Source organism: Myxocyprinus asiaticus, chromosome 20, assembly GCF_019703515.2.
Source record: "Myxocyprinus asiaticus isolate MX2 ecotype Aquarium Trade chromosome 20, UBuf_Myxa_2, whole genome shotgun sequence".
NCBI classification, from domain to species: Eukaryota; Metazoa; Chordata; class Actinopteri; order Cypriniformes; family Catostomidae; genus Myxocyprinus; species Myxocyprinus asiaticus.
In genome coordinates, this window is record NC_059363.1 from 17,267,144 (window position 1) to 17,289,853 (window position 22,710).

At 38.8% G+C, this 22,710-nt stretch overlaps 1 protein-coding gene across 7 annotated transcripts in view; it reads right to left on the reverse strand.

The window, feature by feature from the left end:
* wdpcp (WD repeat containing planar cell polarity effector) overlaps positions 1–22,710 on the reverse strand; it is a 114,845-nt gene that overhangs the window by 78,821 nt on the left and 13,314 nt on the right. The window contains exon 2 of one of the 7 annotated variants that reach the window (XM_051645802.1): positions 19,536–19,698. The exons of the other annotated variants lie outside the window; for them this stretch is intronic. The gene's annotated coding sequence lies outside the window, so the exon portion shown is untranslated. The remainder of the gene's footprint in view (positions 1–19,535; positions 19,699–22,710) is intronic. 7 annotated transcript variants of the gene reach the window in all.

Here is a 22,710-nt window from a genome sequence, read left to right on the forward strand (position 1 = left end):
GAGCAAGAGAGAGAGAAAGAAAGAGAGAGGGGCAAAATATACTGCCACTTTCCTAAATAAATAATTAAATAAAATAAATTTACCACAAACATAAAATAACACTAAACCAAAAAAAATATAAAAATAAAAAATAAAAATTGGGGGGAAAACGCTGTCCCTAGCACAGCCTTTTAACAAGTTTACTGACATAAGAGGATTCTTTCATCTTCTCACCAGCTTTTAGATCGAGTCAGCTCTTTCTCTCTCTCTGACAGAAACCCAATTTCCCCACAGAGGGAAAGAGCTTCAATTCCCACTTTGAGATGGACAGTAGGGCAAAGGCTCATTTTTGATGACCCCATTTCAAAAAGGCCTTGATAAGCTTGAAAATTAAACAAAATTGCATCTTCATTTTTGATATCAGAGCAAAATGAGTGACCTTGACACTGTGGTTTGAGAAACAGGCCTAGAGGGGGCCAAAATGAACATGCGGCGGCACCAAATGTGAGTAAAAATAAAATTTGGCGAGTAAAAGCGACTTTACATTAGTTACTGGTAACTTCAGTATTTGCAACAAAATTGATGCATTATACTGAATTGTAAGAATGTCTGACCCTTGCTGTCAGTCGTACGGAACGCAAGCAATTCAAATCAAAGATATACAGCAGAAAATTTACTATCAGAAGTTTATCATGGATATCTGAAGTTTTTCAGAATGTGGTGATCATTCCTCACATCAAGCAGCCAAAATAAGAAAATATGATGTCCAAAATAAAATTTTTGTGCAGATTTATCGCAAGTCAGAGACTTGTTCGTATGCTGTAAATAAGTGTATTTACATGTTAATAAACCGACAATGCGAAGGGTCAAGTAAACACCTAAGTGGTTTCTCTTTATCGTTGTAAGTTGATAAATGGTTAAGCAAAAAACGATCGGCACACATAGCCAGTAAGAACACCTTTATCAGCGTTCTTACCGGTTTATCCAATGTGAGCAAGTGTTGTGCACATACTAGTTTATGTTTTGAAGTCAAACGAAGAGAATAATATGATGATTTCAAATGACAATTTCATGTGAATTTCTTATGATGTTGCTCTTTTGAATAAACTGATTTTTTATAGTTATCAGCACACTGATGTGCATGCAAACACGCTCAATGGTAGTTAAGCTAATTTTGGATCCTGAGGCCTTCCATGACCAGAGAATCACCCCATAGAAAAGAGAAATAAAGAAGTAAAAATTATGCAACAATTGTTTTCATTGTTTCACCCAAATTAAGAAGTGCAAATGGCCTGAATGGGAAATTACTGAAACTGCTTATCAAAACACAGCTTGCACTCCAGGCTGGCACACACCGGAGACACTACGCTCCCTGTGCGCTCGTACACTTTGTCAGTGGGCACGTCCCAGAGCGCCACGCAGCAGGTGCCACAGTATCATGCACACAGCAGCGTTGGGTGACGGCAGCAAGCTGCTGAAGTGGCCGCACATTTGCATGCGTTAATGGGCTTTGATTGTGCAGTGTGCGCGTGTGTGTGAGCGAATTAAGATGCAGTATTTACTGATGTGGAGAAGAACAAAAGCGAGGTCAGCCAATAGGACAAACACAACCTCACTAACGCTGCACACTGAATTGATGCTTTAGGGACTGCTAAAGTGAATGACTGTTTAATTGGCTGTCTGAGAGTCCTTCATAATTGTTTTTCAGCATTGTTCTAGGTGTGTGTATGTAGGGTATGTTTGTGGGGAAGGAACAGTTTTTGGGTGTGCATGAACAAATGCAAGTTCTGATTCTCATTTTTTTTTTCCTAGTGCCAAGGCCATCTCAATGAGACAGCCCAGCTTTCCGTACAGAGAGGAAGAAGAAAAAAAGTGTAAATGCTATTTTTTTCCTGTGTGAAAAACACTTGAGTGTCCCATTGAAGATCTGACAAGTACGTCATCTGCCTATGACAGGACTCTTCTGTGTCTATATGTGTATGAGAGAGAGAGAGAGAGAGAAGGAGAGGGGGAGGGAGAGGGAGAGAGAGAGAGAGAGCTCTTCAGCTGGCTCTCTAATACCACTAAACATGTATCAGTTTCAGGGGGGCCTGGGTAGCTCAGCAAGTAAAGACGCTGACTACCACACCTGGAGTCGCAAGTTCGAATCCAGGGCATGCTGAGTGACTCCAGTCTGGCTTCCTAAGCAACCAACTGGCCTGGTTGCTAGGGTGGGTAGAGTCACGTTGGGTTAACCTGCTTGTGGTCGCTATAATGTGGTTCTCGCTCTCGGTGGGGCGCATGTTGAGTTGTGCATGGATGCTGTGGAGAATAGCATGAATCCTCCACACGTGCTAGGTCTCCGCGGTAACGCGCTCAACAAGCCACGTGATAAGATGTGCAGATTGACGGTCTCAGCCATGGAGGCAACCGAGATCCATCCTTCGCCACCCGGATTGAGGCGAGTCACTACGCCACCACGAGGACTTGCGCATTGGGAATCGGGCATGCCAAATAAAATAAATTAAAAAAAGAATCATATAAACAGAAAGGGCATTACAAAATACAGGCTCAGTGACCACAGCCTACATGGCAACAGAATAAGTTAGACACAGACAAAAGTAACTTCCAAAGGAGTCTGTGCTCACTGTGAGACTGTGTGGTTGGTTTGCTGAAGATGGTTGATTTAGCTGTGAGAGGTTTGTCTTTGATCTCCCTGCAAGAGAGAGTCTCAGATTAACAATAAGAGCTCCTGAAGAATCATGTATAGGTCTTCTCCAGTATGTGTGTGTATGTATTTGATCCTAGACACTGTCTTGGCTTGACGTCAAAGGGAAAATCTTAAAAGCTTGTCTCAAAGCTAATGTTTCACAACACACGCATAAGCAGCATGTAAGCGAAGCGGCAGGAGGCTCACATTCTGCTTTCACACTGGCAGCATTTCTACTGTGTTGGTCAGATGTGATTATTAAATAATCATGTGATTATATGATCTAAAGGTGATTATTGGGCACTTCCAATTTCGACTACATTTTATGATCCATTTTATGATCCAGATTAAGGGAATTTTAAGAAAATATAGAAATGCCATGAATGGCACGTTTATGTGTCTCATTCAATTGAACTTCGACCGTCTCACGGAGTCGCACCATGGACCACATTTAGGTCAGATTGACCACTTCTAAAGCATTCTGATGCACGTGCTGTCTGCGGAGGTGTCTGGCTTGTGAGTTTATTTAGAAAGCTGTGAAAAAGTGAAGAATTTAGGACCGAAATATTTTACTATTGCATATATAATATAATTTCAATTATATTACAATGTAATATAATATAATATAATGTAGTATTCAGGTTGTCTGTGTTCCAAAAACAAGTGTAAATATAAAATAGACCAAGATTTAAATTGACCACAAAGAGAGACAAATATTTGGAAATATTTTAGATTTTTTTTTTAAATATTCTTCATGTGATTCTACTGCTGTGGAATATTTTCCAAGTTTTTAAACCCATAAAGGAAATCATATATCCTTATTTTACCAAATACTTTCAAGTTAAATATGAATAAAAAACTTCTTAAGTGTACTAAGTACTTTTTTCCTAATTAAAAAAGTTTAACTTCTAAAGACATGAATAGCAATTTTGCAATATATGTAGGAAATCATGACCAATCATATTAAAATGAAGACTCCAGTCATATCAATAACCTTATAAAAGTTGTTTTATTCTACATGGAGAGTGTCAGCACGTGGGGGCTGCCATGTCACATGACCAGCCGAATACTACTTTTTTAATCTCAGTAATTATCCTGTTATTTGACACTTTCACTCTTGGATTAAATTAATCATGGCTGGTGAACACTAAATTTCTACAATGGCATCTGAAACTGAAAACTATTGGTTTTAAATGATGCCGCATTCAAACCACTAGGTGTCAGTGTACTGCAAGTCTAAGATAACACAAGGACAAAAGTTACTGAGTGCACCTTTAAGGTGTATGAAGCACGCATAAACCTTGAGAAGTATGACAGTTTATCATCATAATCATGAAAACCCTAAAACAGACAACTGATCCTCATAATAGCAATTATTTGTTTGACAATTAAACATTAGCCAAATTTTATAATCATGACTGCCCTACCGCTGTGCAAAGGGGCTTCTACATACCTTGATGCAGTGTTGCCCAGTACATTGAACTTTGTGCAGTGAAGCATCAGTGTTACCCCCAGCACCACCAGAGCTGAACTACCAAGGGGAGCCTACAAGGTTAGCAACTAAATGCATTACACTGCATTCCCATTGACATTCTATGGGCGGTACACTGGCGAGGAGACCAGATGATTATTATTTTATTTTTTTTATGTATATGGAGTTGCTTTTGTGAGGAAACAGCTAATCACTTAATGAACTGACCACCTGTCCACTAATCTTCAATAGGTTTTACACTAAACAATACTTTTGGAATGAACTATGTGTGGAGTTTACTATGATAAAATTGCTGTTTTATAAGAGAACACACGGACAATTTTGCTACAGGTAGGTGTCAGTTAACGGCTCTTCTCATTCATTTGTATAGTATACACAAACGGTGATTTACTGTCGTAACATGCTAGTTGACTGTTCTCCCAATACATGCTTTCAATGTTTATTGTGCACACCTTCCACTTTCTTGCATGACAAACTCATAAATTTGCCCTTCTGTTATGTTACATTAATGGAATTGGAACACCACAGACTGGAACCTGTGTCATCTGAATAAGCACCACAGCTCAGCATGTGCCGACTACATGCACTTTTAACAGAATTGTCAACACCAAAGCAAACTATATTTGAACAAGCCAAACCACATCTTGAGGACAACTGCCTGTTTATAAAACTTCCGTAAGAGAAATGCATGTCTGTAGCTGTTCCTCCCAGCTACACACAGAAACACTCATGAACCATGTTGAGAAGCTGTCAAACTAATTTTAATCCTGGTCCTGGGGCCATCATGTTCTTCTCTTTACCTCCTCTAGCCGTACCTTCCCCTCAGGTAGACGTCTCCAACTGCCTGTCTAAACACTGGTGAGTGTGAGCACAGGAACAGAGTCAGTCTCCCTTAGCACTGTAACAGCTTCAAAGGAAGTAGACAGACAGCACTTGAAACTTTGACCCAAGTCAATCAGTCAAATGTACCAAATTGTTAAAGGGATAGTTCAGTTCATCATTTACTCAACCTTATGTTATTCCAAACCCGAATGACTAACTTTCTTCTGTGGATCAAAAACGGAGATGTCAAACAGAATGACAGCCTCAGTCCCCATTCACTTTTATGGAAATAAGAGCAGCGGCAACATTCTTCACAATTTCTCCTCGTGTTAAACAGAATTAAATCCCAGTGAAAACAAATCTTATCGAAGTCTTATCTGTGCTTTTTTCTCTTTCTCTCTCTCACACAAACACACACACACCTATTCACATTAATATTCAACCTGAGCTAAGGATGAGTCCATCAGGCAATCGCTCCATTTGCCCATTAGTCGACCCCAAAGAGTTATTCGCTTAATTAATCAGGCCCAGATTAAATTTATCATTCCTCATTTATGGCACTCTCCTTTTAGTTCTGCCCTTCATAGTCAATTATTATCCACACCGTTGTCCCTCAATTTATTTAATGTAATGAAGCAACTCTTTTTTATTCTACTTTTATATTCTATTTAATTTCACTTTTTGCAAAGCGACGGGACCTTACTGACGTATGAGAACACAGGGCAAATTGAATAGTAAAATACAGCTGCAAGCAACAATTATCGGGGTTCAAGCCACATAGGGCCTTTAAGTGAATACGAATAATCATGAAATGCAAAAATTAACAACTGGTTTGTACTGTTGTACAGAGTTCCCTGTATGTCATGATAACGGACTGGTATTGTCACAGAATGTGATGTTTTGGAGATGAATGCAGGAATTGTACTTTTTTGGTTGCCATGATGTAACTGTTATCAGAATGAAAGTCTAGTCATTATGTTTTGTTACATGAAACTTAGATGTGGGATATTTCTACTTAATATCTTTGATGTTTGATCATAATGACGTTTCATTGCATGATGGTCATAATATTATATATAAGAAAACAAAACTGGAACGACCCTGTTAGCCTAGCAGATGTTTGACTTATTAGAGACATGTCAGAGCAACCATATAATAAATTATGCTGCAATGCTCGCATTTGCGTTACAGGTGCTTATAGGAGTACATTGTAGCATGATTAGAAAATGTGTCTTTGCAAATGTTTGTTAAACAAGTGTTATCATCATGTAATGCAGAACCTTTGCCTCACAGAGTGATATTTTTAATAAAAGTTAAGGTGTAGAACAAAGTTTGTGCATCTTTCTGGTTTTGTAATGTTTCTGTGACGACAGGCCTCTGCGTCTTGGCAAAAGTGGAGTGCAATATTTTGTAGGAATTTCCAAGTTGGATGTCTAACATTGTGTGGTGTGCCATTGCACTTTTCCTAGTAAGAAGGTGGAGTTATTTGTTTATTTTTTATTTATTTTATTATGATATTTATGATAGTTTTGTCTGCATGAATAAAAACAACAAGCAGCAATTAATTAAAGTTAATTATTACAGGGCGGTTTATAGTAAGTAGATAAAACACTCTTTTTTTAACAGCTCGGGAATGCACACTCTGTAAAAAGTCTGCAAACACAGTCAAATATGTCTTAAGTGAAAACAGGCAGGACCAAAAATTGGATATGATTAGACAGGATCTGTGCATTAAGCTTTACAGTGCGAGTGAGTACTGGTGTCAGGTTACATCTGCACCAAGCGCTTCTTTGTCAAACACTAATGAACCTTTTCGTATGCAGATCTAAAACAAATAATAAACTTGAGAAGACAAAAAACACCTTTGATGATAAATAAATTGGGAATCCGTTGAGTGCGCAGTGCTGCTTCTGTCTACCCATTATTTCTCCATAAAACAATTTAACCATGAACAGAATTTAGCCAATGACACATTTTAACTCTTGCAGTGTGTTCTGCAAACAGCCCTGCATGACAATGCAATATGCAAAATAGTTCTCGTGAATGAGCATGAATAGCAGAGGTGCCTCCGAATACTACATCCCATGCATAACTGTCTATACATGCTACTAAAAGATTGTCATTCTATGACCCTGCTCTATTTAAACATGGATATTTTAGCATGCACATGATATTTCATCTATCTAAACCTACATCAAGCCCCCACATTCCAAGTCCTAAATTATACTGATAAAAATCACGCCAAAATCAAACAAAGGGAGTCCAAAACAGACTACAAATCCCATGAAGCCTTGCTCACTAAAGGATCGAACTCTCAGCTCCTATTGGATGAGGCACACAACAGAACGTCCCTCAAACATGACATCATCAGGAGTTGAAATACCTCTGAAATGCTTCTGGGATTTGCTTCCAGCAACTTTGTTCGTCCTGTATAGATGCAGCTCATCGCTGCTCTCAGGTGCAACCTCGTGGCACAAGGAAGTAACATCCGACTTGAAACTGTGGCCATACAATCTCCATCTCGCTGGACGAGTTGAGATTACTCTGTGTTCAACCGAACACTCTAACGGATCCAAAGGAGACCGCCGAGCAATCTGCATCTTCAACCGTTTGCCTGCAGAAGTGAAGAGATTAAAGATTTCTCTTCCATCTTCAATCAAGTCGACATTTCTGAGTTCTCCACCAGCCCGCCGCGAATCAACAGCCGTGCCCGCCAACAGAGCGAGGAAATGGCCTCCCGTCATCACTCGAGCCTCAAGGAACCGGGTCGGAGTTAAAGGACGGAGGAAAACACATTCTATCTGTGTCCTCATGCGATTCAAGTAAGAGGTTTACGTCTGGGCAGAGATAGAATATTATAGTGTGTTATTCTTGTGTTTCAAGGTTTTTTGCTTGTACAGTTTATGGACCGCCATGTCCGCTCATTATTAGCTCAGTATTAATTATCACGAATTTGTTTTGCTGTATTGTGGTCCAACCAAATTGGACTGTTGTGCAATTTTGCCATCGCGGGTGAGACAGGTAAACTGAGTTCATCCATTAAAGAATAAAAGAACGCAGGACTTTTACGAGCCGTCCACCGCGTCTTTGAGCGATAAACTAACAGCTGCTTTCTCTCCCACGATCGCAAAATCGGCTTTAGGGCCGTCATTTCTCTCTCTCTCTCATACTAACAACACACACACACACACACAAGCACGCGACCCCCTCACAAACATTCTGGCACACATTTTTGGCTCCTAGATAGCTTAATGCTAAAGCCCAGCTTTGTCCCTAAGCTATCATACAAGCGGATACACGCGGTAACTGGTAGACGCCATTGACTGGTTTCTCTCCGCCCCCATTCGCAGTCATATTCCCTGGCTGCAAGTCTCGCGTGACATACTCTCCACGAGAGTCACGTCCGCCATTTTGTGCGCGTCCCTCCTTACACACACACTGTCACACACACACCTTATGTGTTATAGGATTATTTTTATTTCCATATCTAATCATATCACTGTTTAGTTTGTAGTTGTAAGTCGGAAGTTTATTGACTGCATTGTATTAATTATTAATTGATATTACTGCATAAATAAACTTTGTTTACATTACAAAGAGAAGTGTTTTGGTTTGTTTTGCATACGCCTGTGTCATGCTGACGGGATGTCAGTGCTCGGATTCAAACCTTCATTCATTGTTTTTTTCCCTGAAAATCGATATTCTTCGGATGTCGATTTTCCTAAGAAAACAATCTAATATTGAGACTGTTTTACTATCTGGTTATTAGTCCCTGATTCCAGGGTGGTGCCCCATCAATGTTAATCCTTATTAATATTCTATTGATTTTTGATAATTGATAATTATCTTTGATGATTGTTGAATCTGAATGATCAGTAAGCTAGTGTTAATTCTAATTAATGTTTCATCGATGTTAACAATTAACAATTATCTTTGATAATTGTTGATTTAAAGGATTAAAAAAGCTAACACTGATTCTCATCAATGTTCTATTGATTTTAATAATCAATAATTATCTTTGACAATATTAATTATTGCTAATAACCAAACTTGCTCCTAAACGTAGCACACTACATTTACTGGAACCCATATAAGGTTTTAATGAATTAGATTCAATTAATTAATTTAAATATTAATTAATAACTAAAGAAATAATTGTTAATTATTTCTGATAGTAACACTGATCTAAACAACCAGTAAAGCCCTACACTACTTACATTTTACATGGCACTGACTGCTGAACTAACTTGCCTTGCTTTGCGTTTGATTTGATTGGTCATCTCAAATAACACTGACAAGCGGTGTTAAATCACTAAGCATGTTAAAATGAGCTGAATTAAGATGAACGGAATGTTTAACCATTATGTAATCCCTACAACAATCTGATGACAGTTGGACAGGTGCATAATGGACTTCAAAAGATTATCTGATTTACAGGGTCTGTGGTTTTATGTTAGTATTTCTGTGGAATCATACTTTTTAAAAATGTTTGTCTGGTGGACAAACAGTAAAACAGCCTGTCTATCTCCATATTTCTAACTGCTTAAATATGCAGCTGTAAAAATAGCTATTTTTTTCTGTTTTTTTTTTAAGAATTACCATTTGAACCAAAGAAGATGCATCTTTAATTTGAACTTTGTCATCCAAATGGCTGCAAAGTTATGACAGTTTTTTTAGTGTTAGCACCCCTTAAGGGTGGAATTGTACGAAACTTTGCTGACATCTTCTAAACGTCCTGTTGACTATGTATACCAGGTTTGCTTACATTTGGAGATTGCATTGAGTAGGTATTGATCAATTACTCAAATTGCGTTAAACCGAAGGAATTATATCGTTAATATCTTTGGAACAATTTTACGTATCAAAATTATTTTGATAAATTTTGTCAGGGGGTCCACAGATAATGTATACTACATTTTGTACCGATCAGACTAATGGTCTAGCAGGAGATTGAAAAAATCATGTTTTTCAGAAAATAGACAGAAATGAAATCGGAGATATGCGTTTTGTATGGCTTGACTCAAGAAAACTAACTATTTCGATTTTAGCCCTTACGATTCAGGCTTTATGACCCAAAACGCATTTTGCCTTTGTTATAGTGCCACCTATTGGCTGATCTGGGTAAGAACATGTGTATGTCTAAGTTGTTTGACTACTACCATTCCCCTTACGGCCTTACGGTTTGGTCTGCATGATCAGTTTTAGGGGAGAAGAACAATAATAAAAATCCTGTCAAATACAAATACGGTTTCACCCTATTGTACCCCTAAAAATACCCCTAAAAATGTCAGATGAAATTAAAAAGGTCAGGTCGGTGGATTCACGTGCGTCAGGGTTTAGCTGACTACAGTGGAAAGATGGAAAGAACATAATCAGCAAGTGATTGACCCCTGGTGACCCTATGCAGGGTCATAATGGAGAGTGGAAAGAGATGCACCTGCTGATTTCAGGAGATGAATGAGAGGAAAGCAGACATGTCCTCTCTTGATTTTCTCTCTCTCACTCTCTCTTTCTGTCTGAACTCTGTTGAATCAGAGACGGGGGAAAAAGTCTCCAGTCTAAGCTAGACTGACAACTGACAGGTGAAGAGCTGCAGCCCCACACACCCCCAAACAGGCACCTTAACCCTTCACCTTTAACTCGATGAACAATACTTTTACAGCATTTATTAATATTAGTTAATTAATTTCAACATATACTAAACCATTTTTAAAATCAAAAGTTGTATTTGTTAACATTAGTTAATGAACTATGAACTTACATGAACTAAAAATGAACAACTGTATTTTTATTAACTAACATGAACTAAGATGAATAAATGCTATAAAAAAATAATAATTTATATATATATATATATATATATATATATATATATATATATATATATATATATATATATAGTTAATTGCTTGTTCATGATACTTAATGCATTAACTAATGATAATGAATGGAACCTTATTGTAAAGCATTATCAATTAAAGGAATGTTCCGGGTTCAATACAAGTTAATCTCAATCCACAGCATCTGTGGCATAATGTTGATTACCACAAACATTCATTTCAAATAATCCCTCCTTTTCTTTAAAAAAAGCAAAAATCTGGGTTACAGTGATGCACTTCAAATGGAAGTGAATAGGGGCCAATTTTTTAACGTTAAAATATTAACTTTTTCAAAATGGATGCCGCGCAGAATAGCGTGGGCCTCCACGCGTGCTACGTCTCCGCGGTAACACACTCAACAAACCATTTAATAAGGATGCGCCACCACAAGGACTTTGAGCGCATTGGGGATTGGGCATTCCAAATTGGGGAGAAAAGGGGAGAAAATCAAAAAGATACAGAAAGCTATTTCATAGGCTCACATATTTCAAAAACATTGTTTGTTGGAGCATACCAACCAGCCCAACATAGCAACACTGGCTCAACCAATGGTTAAAGTTTTGGGCAGGACAATTTGATTGTCCAAGCAATGGCAGATGAGGGAAATTTATAAAACCTGTTTGAAACAAAGCATTATATATATATATATATACTCCAATTGGTGTCGTTGGTGGCACAGAAATTTCATCTTTAACTTGCTTAAATTAATTTCCTAATTGTGTGTATTTACAGCTGAAATACAGGCGGAGTCCAAGTGTGTGCATACATTTTTGCTGATTGGGTGTGTGTGTGTGGATTTCAGTGTACCTGCACTCTCTCCCTTTCCACCATATCTCCTGAAGCTACTGAAGTGAAAATGTAAAACAGTGCACCCAAAAGAAAACAGAAAAGGCACCAGCTCTTATCTGCATCCTCAAGGGCACAGCCTGGCCACAGCCATCAGCATTAACATTAAAGGCACACAAAACAATGGAAAACACTTTGGGAGAAGAAATGAAAAGAGGTACAGGAAAGTTAAACATACTAGCAGATGTGCTGACAAAATGGTGTCACAGATTACAGAAGGGCATGATGGGATACTGGAGAATGCCCAGGGGTGCTGTGGGGAGGGTGATAAGGCAGAGGAGAAAGAAGATGATGTGGAGAGAGAGAGGATGTGATCTCCATAAGAGTGATAAGTAGCCCAATAAACACAGAGAGGAGGATGAACAAGGAAAGAGAAAAGAAAGGCAAAGAGTGGAGAGGGCCTGGGTAGCTCAGCGAGTATTGACACTGACTACCACCCCTGGAGTCGCAAGTTCGAATCCAGTGTGTGCTGAGTGACTCCAGCCAGGTCTCCTAAGCAACCAAATTGGCCCGGTTGCTAGTGAGGGTAGAGTCACCTGGGGTAACCTCATCGTGGTCACGATTAGTGGTTCTCGCTCTCAGTGGGGTGCGTGGAAAGTTGTGTGTGGATCGCGGAGAGTAGCATGAGCCTCCACATGCTCTGAGTCTCCACGGTGTCATGCACAGCGAGCCACGTGATAAGATGCGCGGATTGACGGTCTCAGAAGCAGAGGCAACTGAGACTTGTCCTCCGCCACCCGGATTCAGGTGAGTAACTGCGCCACCACAAGGACCTAGTAAGTAGTGGGAATTGGGCATGCCAAATTGGGGAGAAAAGGGGATATATATAAAAAAAAAAAAAGGCAAAGAGTAAGGGTCCGTTCACACACGACACGTTCTTGTGTTCAGAAACAGATAGACGCAGCATAGAGGAATGGAACAGACCAATGAATGTCTCAAAACGCATTTTTACAAGTTTCTAACTTGACACACTGTCTTAAAAACATGGCGCTCATGGTGCGAGGCGCTTTGGGGGAAATAAACAGTGGGACGTGTCGCGAAAATCAAAGACAGCCATATCACATATGCTAACTTAGACAAAGAATTCCAAAAAAAAAAAAAAAAAAGCGCAGATAGAGAAAGAATTATTAAAGAATGACTTGATATTCTAGTGGTATAGTTTCTTTTTTTTGCATGTGAGGGAACTCTAGTTCAAATCGAGCCCTAATATACAATTTCAATATTCAAAATCTCACTTGATAGTGAACTCAACACACTTTCATTGTGTGGAAAAGAGATGGACATTTTGCAACATGTCATATGGGCAATAATAATAGGTGTACTATGCCTGTACCGTGTATCTGTAGAAGGTGCGACATGATTGAACTGACCAAATTTAGACATGTGAAGGGGAACATTTTAGACACATTTTCCATACAATACTTAATTATCAAAGATGGAAATGATTTTTATTGCTATTATTATTTTGAAGTTGCACAAGTTTAACATGGTTTCTAGCTGGTCCAAGCTCATCACTTATGGTAATTATCTGGTCTAGGTGGTTGGTGGGAACAAGGTCAACACAGTAGACCACCTAGACATTTCCATCAATAGACATTGGCTCATAAGGCAACACCACCAGAAAGAAAATATATATGCAAGCAGAGAAAAGAACTGAATTAGTCTATATATTCCCATCTCTCTGCAGTAAACCACCAAAGAAGCACCAAGAAGCGTCATACAATTCATATTGTCTCATATCACAGTAATCTCTCTCTTTCCTTCTCTCTCTCTCTCTTCCTCAGCTCCTATAAAGGGAGAGACAAGTCAAGTGTGACAGACAATATGTGGCTACACCATGTAACATGAAGGTGCCATTGAAGACACACTAGGACAGAGTGGCGCCACGCCACACATACACACACAAATAGCCTGAGTGTCTCTCAGAGAGGCCTCTAGTCACATTCAGCAGGCAAAGAATAGCGAATGACAGACAAGCAGCACAAAATGAGGTAAAGCTAATACTATTCATGTGAAAAGACATCTAGAGTATGTCTCTCTGTGTGTGTGTGTGTGTGTGTGTGTGTGTGTGTGTGTGTAAGAGGTGTCAATCATGGGGTTAAAATTTGGGCAGCATGAGTGACATGGCCAGGGGGCAGGTCTGTCTGTTTGTCAAATGAGAAGAGAAAGGAATGAAGAAGTGTGAAAAATGAGGAGATCCGAACAGGTTGAAAAGGAAGAATCTACTCCAATTGCTGTCAAAGGGCAGGAGAGCAAGGCCATGGAGAGTTCAAGAGTTGAAAAGTTCATACAGAGGGGAAAAAAATAGAAAAGTAGGTTTGAGAGACAGAGAGCATCAGCACAAACACATACAGGAGCTGCCAGTGCTTTCAAACAAGAATTATCAGCATTAGCCGAGGATTTACTAGAAGAGATGGGTTGCAGTGTTGCCAGATCCTGCAAGAAAAACAATCAACCTGCTCTGAGAAGAAAAACAAAAAAAAAACAAAAACAAAAAAAACAAAACAAACCCTAGCCTAAAAAAAGTCTACGACACTCAATTTTTTATGTGATAATTGTAGGATATGTAGCACACATTTTATCTCTGGTAAGTGAATGAAGTCTAGCTGGCTAGTTAAGTATTTCTTTACGCCAGTTATAATGAATGCAGCTGCGCAAGTCACACGAAAGCAGTGTTTACAGTTTGATTGTTTATACAGGAAGTGATCAAATATTTCTGACTTTTTGTTAAGGAAATAGTCATAAGCATCTAAACTATAATACATTTTCATCGTCTCTCTCATGTAGACGCTCTCAATGTCAATAAGATAATGGTGCACGTCTGTATAGGTTACTTCAAGTAATTGTTTGATGTCCTTTGACAAAAGTTATTGCCTCAAAGTCTTTTTTAAGGTCTCCAGTAATGACACCCTGTTGTTTATTTTCAGTTTTTGTATACAGTTGTGCTCAAAAGTTTGCATACTGTGGCAGAAATTGTGAAATTCTGGCATTGATTTTTAAAATATGACTGATCATGCAAAAAAACTTTTATTTAAGGATAGTGATCAAATGAAGCCATTTATTATCACATAGTTGTTTGGCTTCTTTTTAAATCATAATGATAACAGAAATCACCCAAATGGCCCTGATCAAAAGTTTACATACCCTTGAATGTTTGGCCTTGTTGCAGACACACAAGGTGACACACACAGGTTTAAATGACAATTAAAGGTTAATTTCCCACACCTGTGGCTTTTTAAATTGCAATTACTGTCTGTGTATAAATGAGTTTGTTAGCTCTCACGTGGATGCACTGAGCAGGCTAGATACTGAGCCATGAGGAGCAGAAAACAAAAAACTGTCAAAAGACCTGCGTAACAAGGTAATGGAACTTTATAAAGATGGAAAAGGTTATAAAAAGATATCCAAATCCTTGAAAATGCCAGTCAGTACTGTTCAATCACTTATTAAGAAGTGGAAAATTCGGGGATCTCTTAATACCAAGCCAAGGTCAGGTAGACCAAGAAAGATTTCAGCCACAACTGCCAGAAGAATTGTTCGGGATACAAAGAAAAACCCACAGGTAACCTTAGGAGAAATACAGGCTGCTCTGGAAAAAGACGGTGTGGTTGTTTCAAGGAACACAATACTTGTTGACCCCTCTCCAAACATTGCGCTTATGGTTGTGACCATAAAGCTCTATTTTGGTCTTGTCACTTCAAATGACAGTATGCCAGAAGCTGTGAGGCATGTCAAGGTGTTGTCGGGCATATTGTAACCGGGCTTTTTTGTGGCATTGGCTTCTTTCTGGCAACTTGACCATGCAGCTCATTTTTGTTCAAGTATCGTCGTATTGTGCTGCATGGTCATTCTTCCACTTCATTCCTCCCTCTCTCTCTCTCTTTCTTGCTCACACAGTCTTCAGCAGTTCATACCATCCCCATAGAATAAACCTATTATGACTATTGATAGATTAAAATATCGGACCGATTTAACCAATAAACCATAATTTGGAGGTTAACTTCAGGGTACACAAACAAGTACATATAATATTTACACACACGATTAGTGCCTGACCGATATATCGGTCGGCCGATATTATCAGAGTCCATTGTTTACGGAGCTGACTCTTAGCTGATGGTGGCTCTGCGGACAGGACGGATTTCAGTGGTGTCTTTTTGCTAAATTGTTAACTAGTTTGTGAAATACATACTGGAAAGTTAATTAGTTTATATAACTAATATAACGTTAACCCTGTCCCTGACAACCATGGTGGTGGATTGTGTCTGTTGAGTGTTGATTTCATGCTATGTTGTTACCTAGTTGGTGAGACACAATGCTGGAAAGTAAATAAGGTCCATCTTTTGCTCTCCGTGGCAATGAGCTTATAGCTAACCATTAAGCTACTTTCATAACTTGTCAGCGTGTAAACATATTCACCGAACTGTTTTGTTTAGGATTCACAGTTTGGTACCCCCTTCAACCGAACAATTCCAGTCATTGCATTTATAAAATGTAATATTTAAAAGTCTGGTTTTCCAGACATTAAAATAGGATACGTAATAAAAGTAGATTTAATAAATAGTATATTTGCCCTGTGTAAATAATAATATATACTGTATCTAAAATAAATAAAGGGTGATAAATAAATACTAATACAACAGGCTGGAAAAATAGACATTTATTCATTTTAATATCATATATACAGAATATTTTGAATGTGTTGAAATTTGCACCGCGCGATACACCCAGAAAACTGCACCGTTAGATCGGTTTCATGTTGAAGAGCCGCTTAAAAGTACGTTTTTTTCTCTCTCTCTCGTAAATGTAAACGAGTGTAAATACCAACATCATCATATATGTCGAAAGGACTGAAGCCTGTCAACCAAAACATGAGCTCATTGATGTCATTAAATTAGTCTGCTTTTTTATTCCATCAGCTGCTCCTGGTCGGAGGCTTCCGTAAATATTTAATTTATACATAGGGTTACATTCTACATAAATGTAATGGTACTATTCTCGAATATTTAGTAGTGCATACATTTTGACTTAGTGCCCATTTACGCCACAACTAGGCTAAGTTGTAACGTACGTATAGCTGGTGCAACCGGCCCCTGATGTTTATTTTGCTATTTATTTTATTTGAATTTATTCTTTATTTTAATGGTCAGCCATTGACTGATAATAAACATAAAGTACTGATGTTTATTTAGCTATTTATTGTATTTTTATTTATTCTTTATTTTCTCAGTGTTCATTTCTAGAATTTGTTGACAGTGTATAATAATAATGTAAAATATTCTTTGATAAAAATATTTAAGAAAGCAGCCTTCAGAGTACCTTTGCATAGTCATATCAGTGCAAAATCTGTGAAAAATCCACATAGAAAAGATCTGTTTTCATTCCTGCTCAAAAATTAAATATATTGGCCACCATATCGGTAATCGGTGAATTTCCCCCCCTCTAAAATCGGTATCGGTCGGGCTCTACACACGATATCAGCATTATAGTGGCCAGCAGTCTCCCTGTTTTCTAGTTATATCTAATCAACACTGGCTATTGGTTGACTGATACAAATTAACATAAGAGCTCACAGTGAGAAACCATTTAGGAAACATATTTAACAAGGTACAAAGGTTCAGTTTACCATTGCAAAAATGGTTTATTTGCAATCAACTGCTGCCTTGCAGTTAATCTGTGGAAATGTGATTTGATGAAATAGGCTTGGTTAGGATTAGGGTTAAAAAGTTTTGTTTGAAACACAAACATTTTTGCCAGATGTTTGCAGCTCTTCACCAGTAGTGGTGAACCTGCAGCAAACCTTTGGCAGCACTGGACATTTTGCCACTAAAAAGTTTTGGCAATGGCACCAGACATTTGCCACAGGGGTTTGCTGGAACATTTTTGTACATGTATACTTTTTCTTATTTTATTTTTTTGGTCCACAAACATCTATGATAGCATGCATGGGAGTTTAAAACGAACATCCAGGTTGGCTGTCTCACCAAAGACAAATATTTCACTACATGAGATAAAGACAGCTTTAGAGAAAATGACTTCTGAGCAAGCTTTGATTTGAAATCTTCTATCCCTACCGCCTGGGGTAATGTGATTCTTGTTAGCACAGCCGTTAACAAGGGAGGTAATAACCTGAGACTAAAACACTCACGATGGGTTCCAAGTACATCTGTAAACATTGTTAGAGCAAAATGATTAGGAGACAAAGGGACAAGAAAAGAAAAGGAGAGAGAGAAAAAGGAGCGATGCCTTTTAAGCAGGTGTTTACCCAGAGACTTAGAGCAGAAAGCCAAACAGTAGGGGCTCGAGGCTAGGTCACATTTCTCAAAGCTGAGGAATTTCATGTCATTTTAAAAATGGCAGGGTTCTTCTTTTTTTTTTTGCCTGCATACCAGTAGTGTAATAAAGGGCATACCCACCTAGTTTTTAAATATTTTGCCCACCTATAGTGAGTAACGATATATAACCAAGGTCAGTGGAACAACGAGGGGGAGATGGCATTTGACCTAGTACTTTTCAAACTATTGCCCTTTTTGAGTGTGTTGTGGATTTTGTGTATGCACGTTAAAAAGAAAAAAAGAGGGGGCCTGAGTAGCTCAGTGAGTAAAGACGGACTACCACCCCTGGAGTCGCAAGTTTGAATCCAGGGCGTCTGAGTGACTCCAGCCAGGCCCCTAAGCAACCAAATTGGCCCAGTTGCCAGGGAGGGTAATCACATGGGGTAACCTCCTCGTGGTCGCTATAATGTGGTTCTCGCTCTCGGTGGGGCGCATGGCAAGTTGTGCGTGGATGCTGCGGAGAATAGCGTGAAGCCTCCACACGCGCTATGTCTCCGCGGTAACGCGCTCAACAAGCCACGTGATAAGATGTGCAGACTGACGGTCTCAGACGAAGAGGCAACTGAGATTCGTCCTCCGCCACCCGGATTGAGGCGAGTCACTACGCCACCACGAGGACTTAGAGCGCATTGGGAATTGGGCATTCCAAATTGGGGAGTGAAAAAAAAAAAAAGGAAAAATTCCTATAGACCATTGGTTTGGGAACTGGCATCTTTGTTTCAAGAACATTTCCATTTAGTTGTCAAACACATTCAAAACAAGAGCGGGAGGCACTTCATTCATAGTCACCCGTAGTGGTAATATTAACATGATTGCAATAAAATGTCAACAATAAAATTGACCACATTGTTCGGTGGCTCCCTGAATGCCTGGAAGTAACGGAAATTTAAGTCTTTAGATTTCCAATAAATAAAGACACTGAGTAGTAAACTGAGAAACTGTATACGTACTGACAAATGTAGGATATGTAGCACACATTTTATCTCTAGTAAATGAACTGAGTCAAGTTTGATAGGTAGAGTCTAGCTGGCTAGTTAAGTTAATATTTCCCAACCAATCATTTTTAGTTTCAACTCTGAACATTTCCAGCTTTATAGTGCAATAATGTGAGTGAGAGGAGTGTTGCTGCCTATTTACACTATAAATATGCTTCACTATGAAAGTGAACATACTTGTGCATTTAAAACATTTATGCTATCTTTATGAAAAATGTACAAGAGCTACATTTTGATGCTCTTTGCAGATGCCAGCTTCATCCATACCCTGCATTAAATTTTTCTCTAACTTTTTAAACTTACACTAGAGTTTATTTGTGAAATATATTCTGGTGACCAAAGGTGAGTAAACAGCAACATCAACAAAGGCCAAAACCACAAGAAGCCTCTAAATGATGGGGGAGACGCTCTACCGTCGTGTCCAGTGTGGCTGTTGGAAAGGTGCGAGTGAGACAGCTGTCAGTGTGTTCATGTCTTTGTTTTTGCTGTTGGATTTACTTTCTTTAATGTCCCTGTCAGCGTTCATCCCCTGACGTTTGGCGGTTTGGCCCTTTGACAAGGATGCGTGGAAGGAGAAGACCATGGAACGTCGCATAGCGTTGAAAGGTCAAGAGAATGTTCCAGACTTCACAGCAGCTCATTACGGATAGTCTGCGGGATGCTGTCACAAAAAAAATGACAACCTGTCAGTCCAGTAAGGCAAACATTGACATGGTGGCCGCTACACAGCACTAGCCCTTCCTCGCTCTCCTCTCTCTCTTTACCTTATGCTTTTCTTTTCTTCAGGGTGACATCCAGACTGATCGACCTTATTTAGACCTTTCAGAATTATTTCTACATCAGACCACACAGAGGACAAATCACATCACTGATCTTTTCTAAAAGGCTAAAAAGCAGTTTAGGCTGAAAGACAATTTAACCACAATTGGTCAAATAATGTAAAAGAGTGTACTTTTTTTTGACATTACAATAAATTCTTCTATCCCTGCTTAAAGTAATATTCTGGATTCAATACAAGTTATGCTCAATCGACAGCATTTGTGACAATGTTGATTACAACAAAAAACTATTTTGACTTGTCCCTCCTTTTCTTTAAAAAAGCAAAAATTGGGATTACAGTGAGGCACTTACAATGGAAGTGAATGGGAACAATGTTTGGAGGGTTTAAAGGCAGAAATTTGTAGTTTAAAATTTTATAAAAGCACTAACATTAATTCTTCTGTTAAAACTCATGTATTATTTGAGCTGTAAAGTTGTTTAAATCATAGTTTTTATGGTCATTTTAGGGTTTTAGGGTTTGTTGACATATCTTCATGGCAACAAAGTTGTAAAATTGGCGGTACGTTTACACAGAAAAGGTTAGTAAGTGATTTTATCACACTAAAATCATGTTTACATGCATATTGTTTATGTATTGTAGCTATACATTGTCAGTGCCTCACTGGAACCTCAATAGTAGCTGCTTTTTCTTTTTTTTTTTTTATAAAGAAGAGGAGTGGTGAGTCAAAATTAATTTTTGTGGTAATCAACATTTGCCACAAATGCTGTCGATTAAGTTTAACTTGTGCTGAGCTCTGAATATTCCTTTACTATACAAAGAAAACATGAATTAAGCCATTCAAAGGTTGACAGCAATTTTTGGCTCAATCAGCTGCATAAGTTTGGGGCAGGACTACCTGCTTTTCTGACCAATAGCAGATGTCAGGGAGGGGGATGTTCAGGAAACCTGTTTGAAAATGATTTTATTTTTGTTTATTCTATATTTTTGTGCATTTCTTTGGATGTTAAAATACTTTCTCCTATCCTAGATTAATATGCAGAGACAAGTATAAGTGAGCCATAAGAAAGTTCATACCGCCCAAAAGTGCAAAAACTGTGGTGCTAAAAACCTTTTCTGTGGTGCAATAAAAACATTATTTTATCAAAACCAGGCATACAAAGCTACATTGGCTCAATGGCGAGAGTTTGAGCTGGGACTACCTGTTTGTCGGACAAATGGCAGATGGGGAAGTTATCAGGAAACCTGTTTGAAAGCAGTAATTGTTTTTGCAATACCATTTGGTTATGTTAATGACACAGAACTAAGTACGGATTCTTTGATTAGTACCAGGGCATAATTTGTTTCGATTTTTCTACATATTTTCTACATAGGGTTGATGTTCAATTATGTCATAGACTACACTGACAATTGTTATTTGTAATGAAGTGTTATCGGTTTTCTCCAGGTGTTGTAGGCGGTCTGGATAAGAGTCTTGCCCTCTCTCTGACCCCTAAAGCCGTTGCCGCTGACAGAGACAAGAGACAAAGTTATTTTCAATTTGAAATAAAGGTCTGATTTTTCTGTGTGACTTTTGACCTTTAAGTTCGAGCATCATGCGAGTTTGTGAGGAGGAATGGAGAAAGCATGCATGGGGAGGGGAAAGAGGCTGGCAGAATAGGAATGCTGTGTTGGACTGGGAATGCTGCATCCTCCTAAATCTGGAGGAGCTCCATCTGACAACCAGCCAGAGTGATCAGCCATGCATGCACAAAACTTACACCCACCCAAGTGCTCCTCTACAAACACAATGGCTTGGGATGCCCAATCAATGTTAACTCTCATGTTCTGTTTGGGGTCTGAGAGACCCAAAGGCATTTTACTAGCTCAAAAAAAACATGCAAAATAGTTCACCCAAAAATTTTAATTCCACTATCATTCACTCAGTCACTTTCATATTGAAAAGATACAATGAAAGTGAATGGTGACAGAGGGTAATATTCTGCGTAACATCTCCTTTTGTTACGAGTTTTGAATCTGTTTTTGCTGGAGTCAGATTGATCACAAACATAAACAATGTGACTATTGTATAACAGTCACATTTCTGAAAAGTACACACCTACTTTGTGAAACAACAAATGGGTTTAAGCTTCAATAATATCTTCTTATGGGGTTTTGACTAGGTCAGATGAAGGAAAATTAAATGTTAAAATATTAAAACGTTCAAACAAGTAATCTTTAAATTACTATTTTCACATAAAAATATTTTCACAGGCATCACTGGGGTCTTTGGCACCTCAAACATAAAGACAGTCAACTCTCAAACAGTTAAACCCAGCTCACACACTCCCTGCGCTTCTATCCTTCTCTCATCAAACGTGTTGTATTTGACTGGTGATAGTCAACACATACACATGTATCACCTCTTCCTCTTTATATAGGGAAATCCTCAAATGCAGGCAGCTGGCCCCAGGTCAGTGAACACAACAGCAGGAAAGTACATTGCTGTGTCAAGCCCTGTCTTGTCAGATCCTATATCAGCTTTCCAAGCAGGGGCCTGCGGGGCCGGGACCAGAGCTCTGAGCATTCAGCAGCAGGTAAAGTATTAGAATGGTTCTGAAAAGTCTCATATTTCATACATCACCCTCTCCTGCCGATCTAGACAAGGCAGTACTCACCAGTCAGTTGTGTGACTGGGAGCCAGTTTGGGTGAAGTGGGCATGTCTTACACATGAACAGGGATGTCAAAAGTACCAGTACTTCAGTATCAAGTCGATACTAAAATAAAAAAAGATACCAGTGTTTCTGCAGTACCGAGCACAGACTCGATGTTGCTGTCTTACTGACAAACTGCTGCTTTCAAATGCTCACACGCTTATGAGTGTGTGCAATCCTAACACCACATTTTTATGAGCA